The following is a 9,468-nucleotide window of genomic DNA, read 5'->3' as shown; positions in this document are numbered from 1 at the left end:
TAGATGAAATCCAATAGTTGGTTGTTCTATGTATAAATTCTTTATGATTTTACTATTTTGTTTCTATTTGTTTTAAGGTGTATATCCGTTCGTCAACAAAATCATCCATATATTAAAATTAAAAGGACTCAAAAAAATATTTATAATCTTGGAGTTTTAAATAAGCAACAATGAGTTTAAGTATTTGCATAAGGGTTGCTAAATAAGAAAATGGTACACAATAGAAAAACGAGTAAGGGATATATACTTGATGTATGGTTGAATCATAATTTGATCATTCTCAACATAAAACCTTTTCTGAATTTCAATATTAGGCCATTACATCTTTGACTAAAGTACAAAACCAAGTCGACATCTTCCCCTCTTTGAAACTCCAATTACGCAGTGAATAAAGGTTGTCGAGTCACATCATTACAACCATATGAGTGTTATATTGTGTTTAATATGATTTGCATTTACGTTAGTTAACTCCGAACCATTTGAATATGTAGATACAATACTACCTTATCATAAATGTATCACAAGGTTAACCATATGCATTTAAAAATACGAGCATTATGTTATATAACTCCAGACTAACCATCGATCTCTAACGAACACATAATAACCCCTTCATATGGCCTTTGACAAACACACACTTGCAAACACGAACTGCTTTCAGTTGTTAATTTTAGTTGTTGAGTCAAAATTGATTTGGGCCCCAAGTTTTATGTGTGGTTTTTCATTCATTATTATTTCAATTTAAGCAAACAAAAAAATCACAAATCAATCATAAAAAAACCCTAATGGAAAAACCTCCACTTAGGGCCAAAATTGCAAAGCTATGAACAACAAACCTCTAACCCACAATCGTGAACAAGACCTATATCCAAACCTAAAATCATGATATACAAACATAAATAACCTACAAATCACTTCCAAGCAACAAATAGTAACCTGAATAGCCATAACATGATGGTGTAGGACTCTAGAGGAGGTTTTAGTGTTTTACAAATGTTACAAAATTGATGACAAAACTAAAAAATAATCGCCGTTAAGGCAATCATGACTCCAATTAAGAGACTTATAAAAAATTAAAAGAGAGAGATTAAAAAATTAAAATGAGTGTGAAAAATTAAAAGGGGGGCCACATTTGAAAGAGAGAGATTAAAAAATTAAAATGAAAGAAAGAATGAGTGTGAAAAAGACTTACCCTCAGTACCCCACCACCACCCACCCACGCTACCCACTCCACAAACATCCAAATTCTCATACACCATTTCTTTATCTAATCTCTTTCACCCTCTCTATTTTGTACTAGTTAATCACACAGCATCATCGAGTACCATCTTCTTTCCATTTGTAGTTTCCATTCCACCATTGCAACTTCCAAATGATCAAATTCTCATTTCACTCTCTTTTTAATATTATTATTATTATTATTGTTATGCTCGCTTTTTTGAGCACAGCTGGGCTGGCTTACTAGCTGAGCCAGCCCAGCCGTTAAAACCACCGGACGACTCAGCTCCCAACACGGTCCCGTCTTTCCCGGTCCAGACCGAGTCAGAACTATGCCGGTTGGATTTATCAGCTGAGTTGTTCGGTGGTGTCAACGCCGCATGCGGTCGGAACCTTGACCGCAGTCGGTGTTGTCCCGTCCTCGCGGCGTGGCTGTTCGCCGCGCACGCGAGGTCGGCTCTTCAAGTGAACGCTTCGGCTCCAGCATCTTCGGACGAAATGCCGATGATGCCGGACGACTCGCAGAACTGTGTTAACTCGTTGCAAAGCTCCTTGCAGAGCCGTAACATTCATATACCTCAGCCTAATGCATCGTGTGATGCTGTGTTTGTGCTTTTGTGGTATTCGGCTGCATCAGATTGGCTCGCTTAGTTGTCCCGCGGCGTTTAATGTTACGAAGACGTCTCCTAATGCAACTCCGACCGCTGCTGTAAGAAACCTGGAGAAGAATTGTCGGAATTCATCGTATTCCGGCTGCACCAAGTGTCTCGGAGCATTGCAAAAGGTATAACTGTTTTTACTTCATAACCCACACATATGTTTGTTGTTTTGTTAATTTACTAATATGCCCTTCCCAAAGTTTTAATTTCTAGGGTTTTATTTGGTTAATATTAAATATTAAATAGTATACATTTGAAACGAAAAATTAGTAAATTTGTAGTGGATGATAAGAATTTACACAAGAGATTGATAACAAATATTAGCAAATATATGTATTCAAAAAGGGCCAATTGGTAAATTGGCAAAATATATTTGTTCAATTTTTATCAACAAAGTTCTAAGATTATATACTTCAAAAAAACATATGTTTTTTTTTTCATAGAAAATTAATTTAGGCTGACATACTCAAAAATTGAAATTTATTAGTCAATAATAATTCATTCATACTAGCTATACAACGTGTAATTTTCATTGGCATTATCATTTACAGAGACAATCTCACTTTAATGAATCTACATCATCAATATAACTATAAAAAAGAAATATAATTTTCATATTAATATAAATTAAAACACAATTCTCGCCGCCTAATCCTAATCAATATAATTATGAATATAATTGTAATTATTCACCAAACAAAAACCTTCATTCTTTTAGATCGAAATGAGTTCTTAAGTTTTTATTTCATGCAAATTTAAAATTGTTCGAATTGTGTAATCGTCAATTATTGACATTGGTAATCGACCCAAAGCAAATTTACAGACAAATATAGTTATTTCTCCGTTAGAGTGAGAATGCTAGTATTAACAAAGGTGAAGGTTTGAATAACCTTGATTAAAAAGTACTCCGTAACTATGTACTAGTTGTATTATAGTCCAATAGCTTATAACTTCGACTATTAAAATCCCATTTGAAAAAAATAATAAAACATATAAACAGGACTGTCTTTTTGAACTCCAATTAGTTGATTAATAAATCAATTCCCACAAATACCTTTTTGTCTAGAATATTTGACAACAAGGGCATTATTATTTTTATCCAATGTGCTTTTAAACTAACCCCGTCTAATCTAACCTAATAGTACGTATTTGGTCAAATTTAGTTCAAACCTTTTTAATATTTAATTAAAAGAAAGCAATAATTGATAACCATAGACTTAAATACCGTTGTTGAAAAATTGAACATCACAGTTAAACGACGATGGCCAAAACGGAACAAGAAAAAGCCATCACGAGGATGATCGGGCGAGCAAGATAATGACACGTGACTGCCAGCTCATGGGTCTAACGTGGCTGCTTGCGAGAAACAAGACGGCATACATTCCAACAGTGTCCGCTGTATTGCGCGCCATCATGTATAGCGCACACCCACCCCATGAATCAAAATGCAGCCCCGATCAAGAGAACATGCCGTTAGCAGTTGATTCATTACAGTTTGATAAATCTTCATCATCCTTGTCACGTGCCGGTTTTATTGTAATGACATTATTGCCCCTGATTGCGGAGTTCGTTTTATGGTAATGACATTCTTGATTTTTTTTAAATAGGAGAAAATGAAATGTTTTGATGGTTTCTAGGAGAGAAATGAATCTATTTTGGTTTCTAGTCGATCCGATCCGTCATTTGATATAGCGGATCCTAACATCGTTGCATACTATGTCAGTGTTGTCTTGGTAAGTTGAACAGTTCACACACGTTCCGCCTCAAATGACGGAACAAATATTGTTCAACTCACCAGACAATCACTGACATAGCATGCAATGATGTTAGGACCCGTCATTTCAAATGACAGACCATCTAAAAACCGAAGAGTTTCATTTCTCGTCTAAAAACTATTGAAGCATTTAGTTTTCCTCTATTTCCAAAAAATTTTCATGACATTCTTGCCCCTGGTTACCTGCTACGGTTGTGGAGGGTCACGCGAAAGGTTAGTGAAGATACGGACAAAGGGTAAAGGGTGGCCATGTTAAGGGACATGTTTGTCTTTTGCTTTGAGGGTACATGTACATCTGTGTTATTCGGACTTTCAGGTTTTTGGAGTCTAGTTTAGGAAGGAATTTCAAATTCTTTTTTAATTTGTCAGCATTGGAATACATATATAACTGTTTGAATAAATTAAAGTGTCACTGATTGGTTAAACATGATAACATTATCATTAATCAATTATTCAATACCATGTAACGATGAAATCTTATGTTTTGAATAATAGTTTGTGTGTATCGACTTGGAATGGAATATCAAATAAAATATTACAATTTATAAAATTAATAAAAATCCATGGGTTGAAGAATCGCTCAAACCTATAGTACACAACATGTGATCATGTGGTCATGTCATGTACCTAATTTCCTATTGGATTTTTTTTACTAATGAGGCACATAATAAGCACGACACGGGTTAGCCTTCTTCACCACCTCAAAGCTAGATCCTTGAGTCAACCGCATACATGAACCCATGAATTCTTTCTAGCAGGTCAATTTTTTCAGTTTTCTAATGTCTGTGAACTCAATATTATAGTTTTTAATTCAAGTCAAATCATATAACAAAAAACAAACGTGTTTGAAAAAAACATAATAAATTAATGTGCATTATCTTTATATAATAAATTCTAAAATAAATGTCACTAGGAAGGAAAGAAAAAAAATTGCACTAAGGGCTACAACCAAACCGAATTGAACAGGGTGCGGCCTTGTTCATGTTTGTCCGTTAAGTTTTTTTTAGACAAACGAATGATTCCTAAACACTTTACCGAACGAAATTTCGTGTATGTTCTCGTTCGTTAAGAATTGAGCTTGTTCGTCTTTGTCCGTGTCCGTTCACCATTTTTATTAACGGACACAAACATACACTAATAGACACTAACAGACACAAAAAAAAAGTTTCCGGAAAATAACAAACACAAAACGTAAATGAATATATATTAATTTGAGAATAATAAATACTAAATCAACACCAAAAACATCTAAAAATACATAAGTACAACATATAATATTAAACATAAAAAGAAAGAAGAAGAAAACTTATGGTAGTAATCAAAATCATAATAGAATCAAAATAGTTTTAGTAAAAATGTAAATATACATATAGATAAAAAAGAGCAATAGTAAAATACTAACAAACGAACATATATGTAAACGAACATAAATGGACAGACATAAATGAATGTTAATGAACGAATATAAACGAATACATTATCGAATGTTCACGAACACAACTGAATGGGCGCGGCCTTTATTTATATTCATCGTTAAATTTACTGAATGAAAATCTTTGTTCATACTAGTTCATTTATTAAATTGAACCTTTTCTTCACAATAACTAAAGTTTTCTTCTTAAACTTTTGTAGTAAATTAACTAGTTCTTCTACCCGGCGTGTTGCGCCAGGGCAGCTGACAAAACTCCAGCGTTGAAACCCGGGCATTGGTAAAATCTGAGTGTTACAATGATAAGTCAACATGAATTTGAACATTATATGTTATGTTCGTTTGGGTATAGGCATCGTTGGTAAAGTTTGAGCGTTAAAGCCCATAAAATTAATTCGTCAAATTAACATATAAAATGATTAACATATAAAATAACAAAAATATTTAAAACGATGTTAACGTGATCAACAAAACCGGGCAGTGGAAAACACAAGCATTGTCGATCTCGGTCATTGTGGAAGTAATTCAACACGAATTCAGACGTTTTGATTACACTCGTTACGATATTGGAGTTACAAAATGAAAAGAATTATAAATACAAAGGTGGACCAAAGGCCAATTGGAGGGGGGTTCAGACGATAAACTTGCGCGTTGGTAAAACAGAAGCATTGCCGGTCATAGGCGTTGGAGGTGAGCCTACTTGAATTTGGTTGGTTTACGTTAGCTTTGTTATGTGTCTGGAACTAAAACAAAACAAAAAATTGACATTTAGTCGGTTTTCCTTACGTTTGTTATGGGAACTAAACTATATAAAAAAATCACGGACCATACAGTGTCGTAAAGTAGCCTAAAAACACTTATGACACCAAAGTTCTATTATATATGTATTAGTAATAGTAATTAACTCCTTTTATAATGCCTTGCTAGCCCATTGGTTAATACGTGAACCAATATGTGGTCATGTGGATGAATAAAAAACTTAAGCGTCTCCTCACACAGTCACACATACAATAAGTGAAGATATTTTTAAACTTGTGTCGTAAATTTCTTTAGTGTTGGACTAAAACTTTGGGTTTTCTACAATCTAGACATCTTGGACTTGCTTTAACTTTTCTTGGGCTAAGAGACTAAAAGACCACATTACATGTCACACCCCGTCAAGGCGAAAGTACGGACGAGTGACGTCATGTATACCGTAAGCATATGATTATCGCCAACATACATGTATTAGGATACCAATAGTATAAAAAGCGTTTACAAATCATAACTTATTTTCAAACAATATTTGTTGAAAACAATTAAGAGATTTCTCGTATATGACCCTAAACATATATAGGGTTATACAAGCAAAATCCTCCAAAGTGGTATCCTAATTATGCATTGAGGTCCCGTCTTCATGATTCCTTATGAGCGTGTTAATTCCCTGAAAAACATACGTTTAAAAAGTCAACACAATGGTTGGTGAGTTCACAAGTTTTGAGACTCGATATGAAATCACGTTATTCATAAAACGTTGAATCAGTTCACAAATAAGTATACGATAACATATTGAAACAAATACGATGATCCTCCGTAGACTAGCTAAATCTACGAATTAATATGACGAACCCTGAGCCTATAACCAAACCACGACTTATATCCTTTTGCCTTGTTCAAATCTCACAGATGGAATATACGCACCCTGTTTCGATGCAACATCGGAGGTTAGCGCGACTAACCTAACAGTAGGGGGAAATGTCAACATCAATAGTACTATTCATATATTCCTGTGGCTAACTCCGTTAGCTAATGGTTATAGTATGCAAGCAAGGGACTTATAGCACTACATAGTTCAACTCATGTTCGCATAAGGATTGTGTGTTTTGTTTCTAATTATCGTATATAAAAGCAGTTGTGTATGTTTTCCACCCCCGAATAAATAAAACAGTAAAAACCGTAAAAAGGGGGTGGTGAACTCACCTCGTGAGTTCAGTGGTCATTTTTCTAGCAATTTCTGATTAATCACCGTTCGCCGCCTTCACACGTCCTAAACGCGTAAGGTTAGTTAGTTCGTTATCGACTCGCAAGTCAGTTTATGCTAGTCGCTTTCACCCAACTAGTTTCGTGCCGGTTGTTTTCACTAACCAGGCGTTTCGATTATGGTGTCGGTTGCTTTCACCAACCGATCGTTTCGTTTAAGGTGTCGGTTGCTTTCACCAACCGATCGTTTCGTTTATTGTGTTGGTTGCTCTCACCCAACCGATCATTCCGTTTATTCTATAAATAATGTTTCACACGTTAGTATTGGACGATTCGTTGGTGATAAGTTTTTATATCCTTTTTGAAAATAAATATCCATATATAATATATACTTATATAAATATTAAGAATATAATATTTTTAATAGTGTTGGTTTCATTTAGATACAACCAACTCGTTCGGATCGGGTAATAATTATATATTCAAACTATAAATTTATTTCATAATAATATTCCATAAGTTACAACCGTTACCTTAGTAATATTTTGTCATATTTTTGTTCATGAATTTCCCAAAATGGCTCGTTAACTTGAAAATAATATATATTATTTTTACTTCGAATACATATTTATTTTTCCAATATATATATATATATATATATATGTGAAATGTCATATTTCTCACCCAACATATGTGTCAACGTTTATTTTCATATATCCGAATCTAGATACCTTATATATTCCATCTTGTTAAACAACATCCTTATTCAAACATGTCTAATGTTTTTAAGAGTATGTTAGAATAATCTTTGTAACACCCATATATTTATTTTATTTTATTTTTTTTAATTTGTTTTTTTTTTAAAAACCATCCTGTAACATACATGTTCAAAAAGAGCATATTTTCAATAATATTTATATTTAAACATCTTTTAACCAAATCTTCTAACCAAAGCTTTATGTTTAAAAAGTTTATGTGCTCGTTAAGCGTTATCTAACATGTTATTGTGCAGCTTAATTCATGGATGATTAGTGATCTAGCATAAACAACTAGTATAAAAAATTGTTAACATTCACTTAGAGATGGGGATTTATTTAGTGATTAGAATAAAAAAAAACAGAGAGGCCTTGAGCTTGATTCCCGTCTCTTAAGTCCTCCTGCCACTCTTGAATCCTTGTAGTTCGGAACTGGATACGTGTTCGGGTTTAAGAGAGTACCGAATAGTACGAGTCGGGCCTTGAAGTTGTAACCGGAGAGGGTGAGGGTGGTTTCGGGCGTGAGGTGGTGTGCGATGGAGGGTAGCGGCCGGTGGGAATGGGTGTGCCTTTGGTGGAAAGTGGTGGCTCGGGTGTGGTGCCACAAGAGAGAAAGAGACCGAGAGGGAGTTGAGAGAATATTGTATTTGTGTGATGTTTTGTTGTACATTGTCTTCTTGCAACCTTATCTTGTATATATATATATTAATTAGTTGCAAGACATGGCTTACTAAAAATAGTCGAAAGGATTTGATAGTTTATGTAGTGTGGCAAGCAACAAATCTCATAAAAAGGATGGGGATGAGATTCGGGCGTAGTGTGGTTGTCATAATGAGAATTCAATGTGTACTTTCTGCATTATTACACACATATATATATACATATATATATATATAGGGGTGAGTTATAATAAAAAGAAATAGTTTTTTAAGAAGAGTAAGAATAAATTTAGGCCATTGGATTCATGATCTAGTGGTTGAGATTGGTAGTTTTAAAAATACCAAATAGTTTCCTAGGATTAAGGATTTATGCTACATAGTTTCCTAACTCTAAATTTTGTGTCATTCCTACTCTTACTACAAAACTATGTATTTTTATTTTAACCCTTTTCTATATATATATATATATATATGTGTGTGTGTGTGTTATTTTCACAAGCAAATACATGAAATGAAAAAATGTGTGTTTTCGAAGGAGGAACGAGGTGGACCTATGGCGCGTGTAAGAATTCCGTTTATTTGCTTTACAATCTATTTCCCAAAAAAGAAAAGAAAAAAAACTATGAAGGTGGGTATCTATTTGTTGCTAGATTTCGGATGGGATCTTATGCTCGTAAGATTTGGGGTTGGGAACTTGGTTACAAACTATTTATTATGCACTTAAATTTGGATGTGTTTAGTTGTTTAGTTATTTAAGAGTTTGAAGAAAATAACACACTCACATGTTCTTAGTGTATAATTTTACGTGCAGGTATGTATATACATATATTAACACGCTTAGAGCATTCACATCCCATTCACCATCCTCATCTCTATAATTACACTACAAAACACTATATTTCTTTTTCCTGTTTAATTAAATAATACTTTTATCATTACAGTTTTCTCTCTCCTCTACTCACAACCAATCCAACAAATATTAAAAAATAAATAGGGGCAAACAATGTTCCCCAAA

General features: G+C 33.9%; 1 pseudogene across 1 annotated transcript; it reads left to right on the top strand.

The window, feature by feature from the left end:
- The first annotated feature begins 1,437 nt into the window (after positions 1–1,437).
- Positions 1,438–4,072, top strand: LOC143618312 (putative GPI-anchored protein At4g28100 pseudogene; annotated as a pseudogene). Its single transcript, XR_013150983.1, has 2 exons — positions 1,438–2,002; positions 3,129–4,072. The product of XR_013150983.1 is annotated as a putative GPI-anchored protein At4g28100 pseudogene (transcript).
- The last annotated feature ends 5,396 nt before the right edge of the window (positions 4,073–9,468 follow it).

This window comes from Bidens hawaiensis, unplaced genomic scaffold (assembly GCF_021521415.1).
Source record: "Bidens hawaiensis isolate Kalapana, Puna unplaced genomic scaffold, B.hawaiensis_p1.1 tig00068820_1, whole genome shotgun sequence".
Taxonomy (NCBI): domain Eukaryota; kingdom Viridiplantae; phylum Streptophyta; class Magnoliopsida; order Asterales; family Asteraceae; genus Bidens; species Bidens hawaiensis.
Note: the sequence above shows the minus strand (reverse complement) of the source record. Positions and strands in the feature narration are given on the sequence as shown.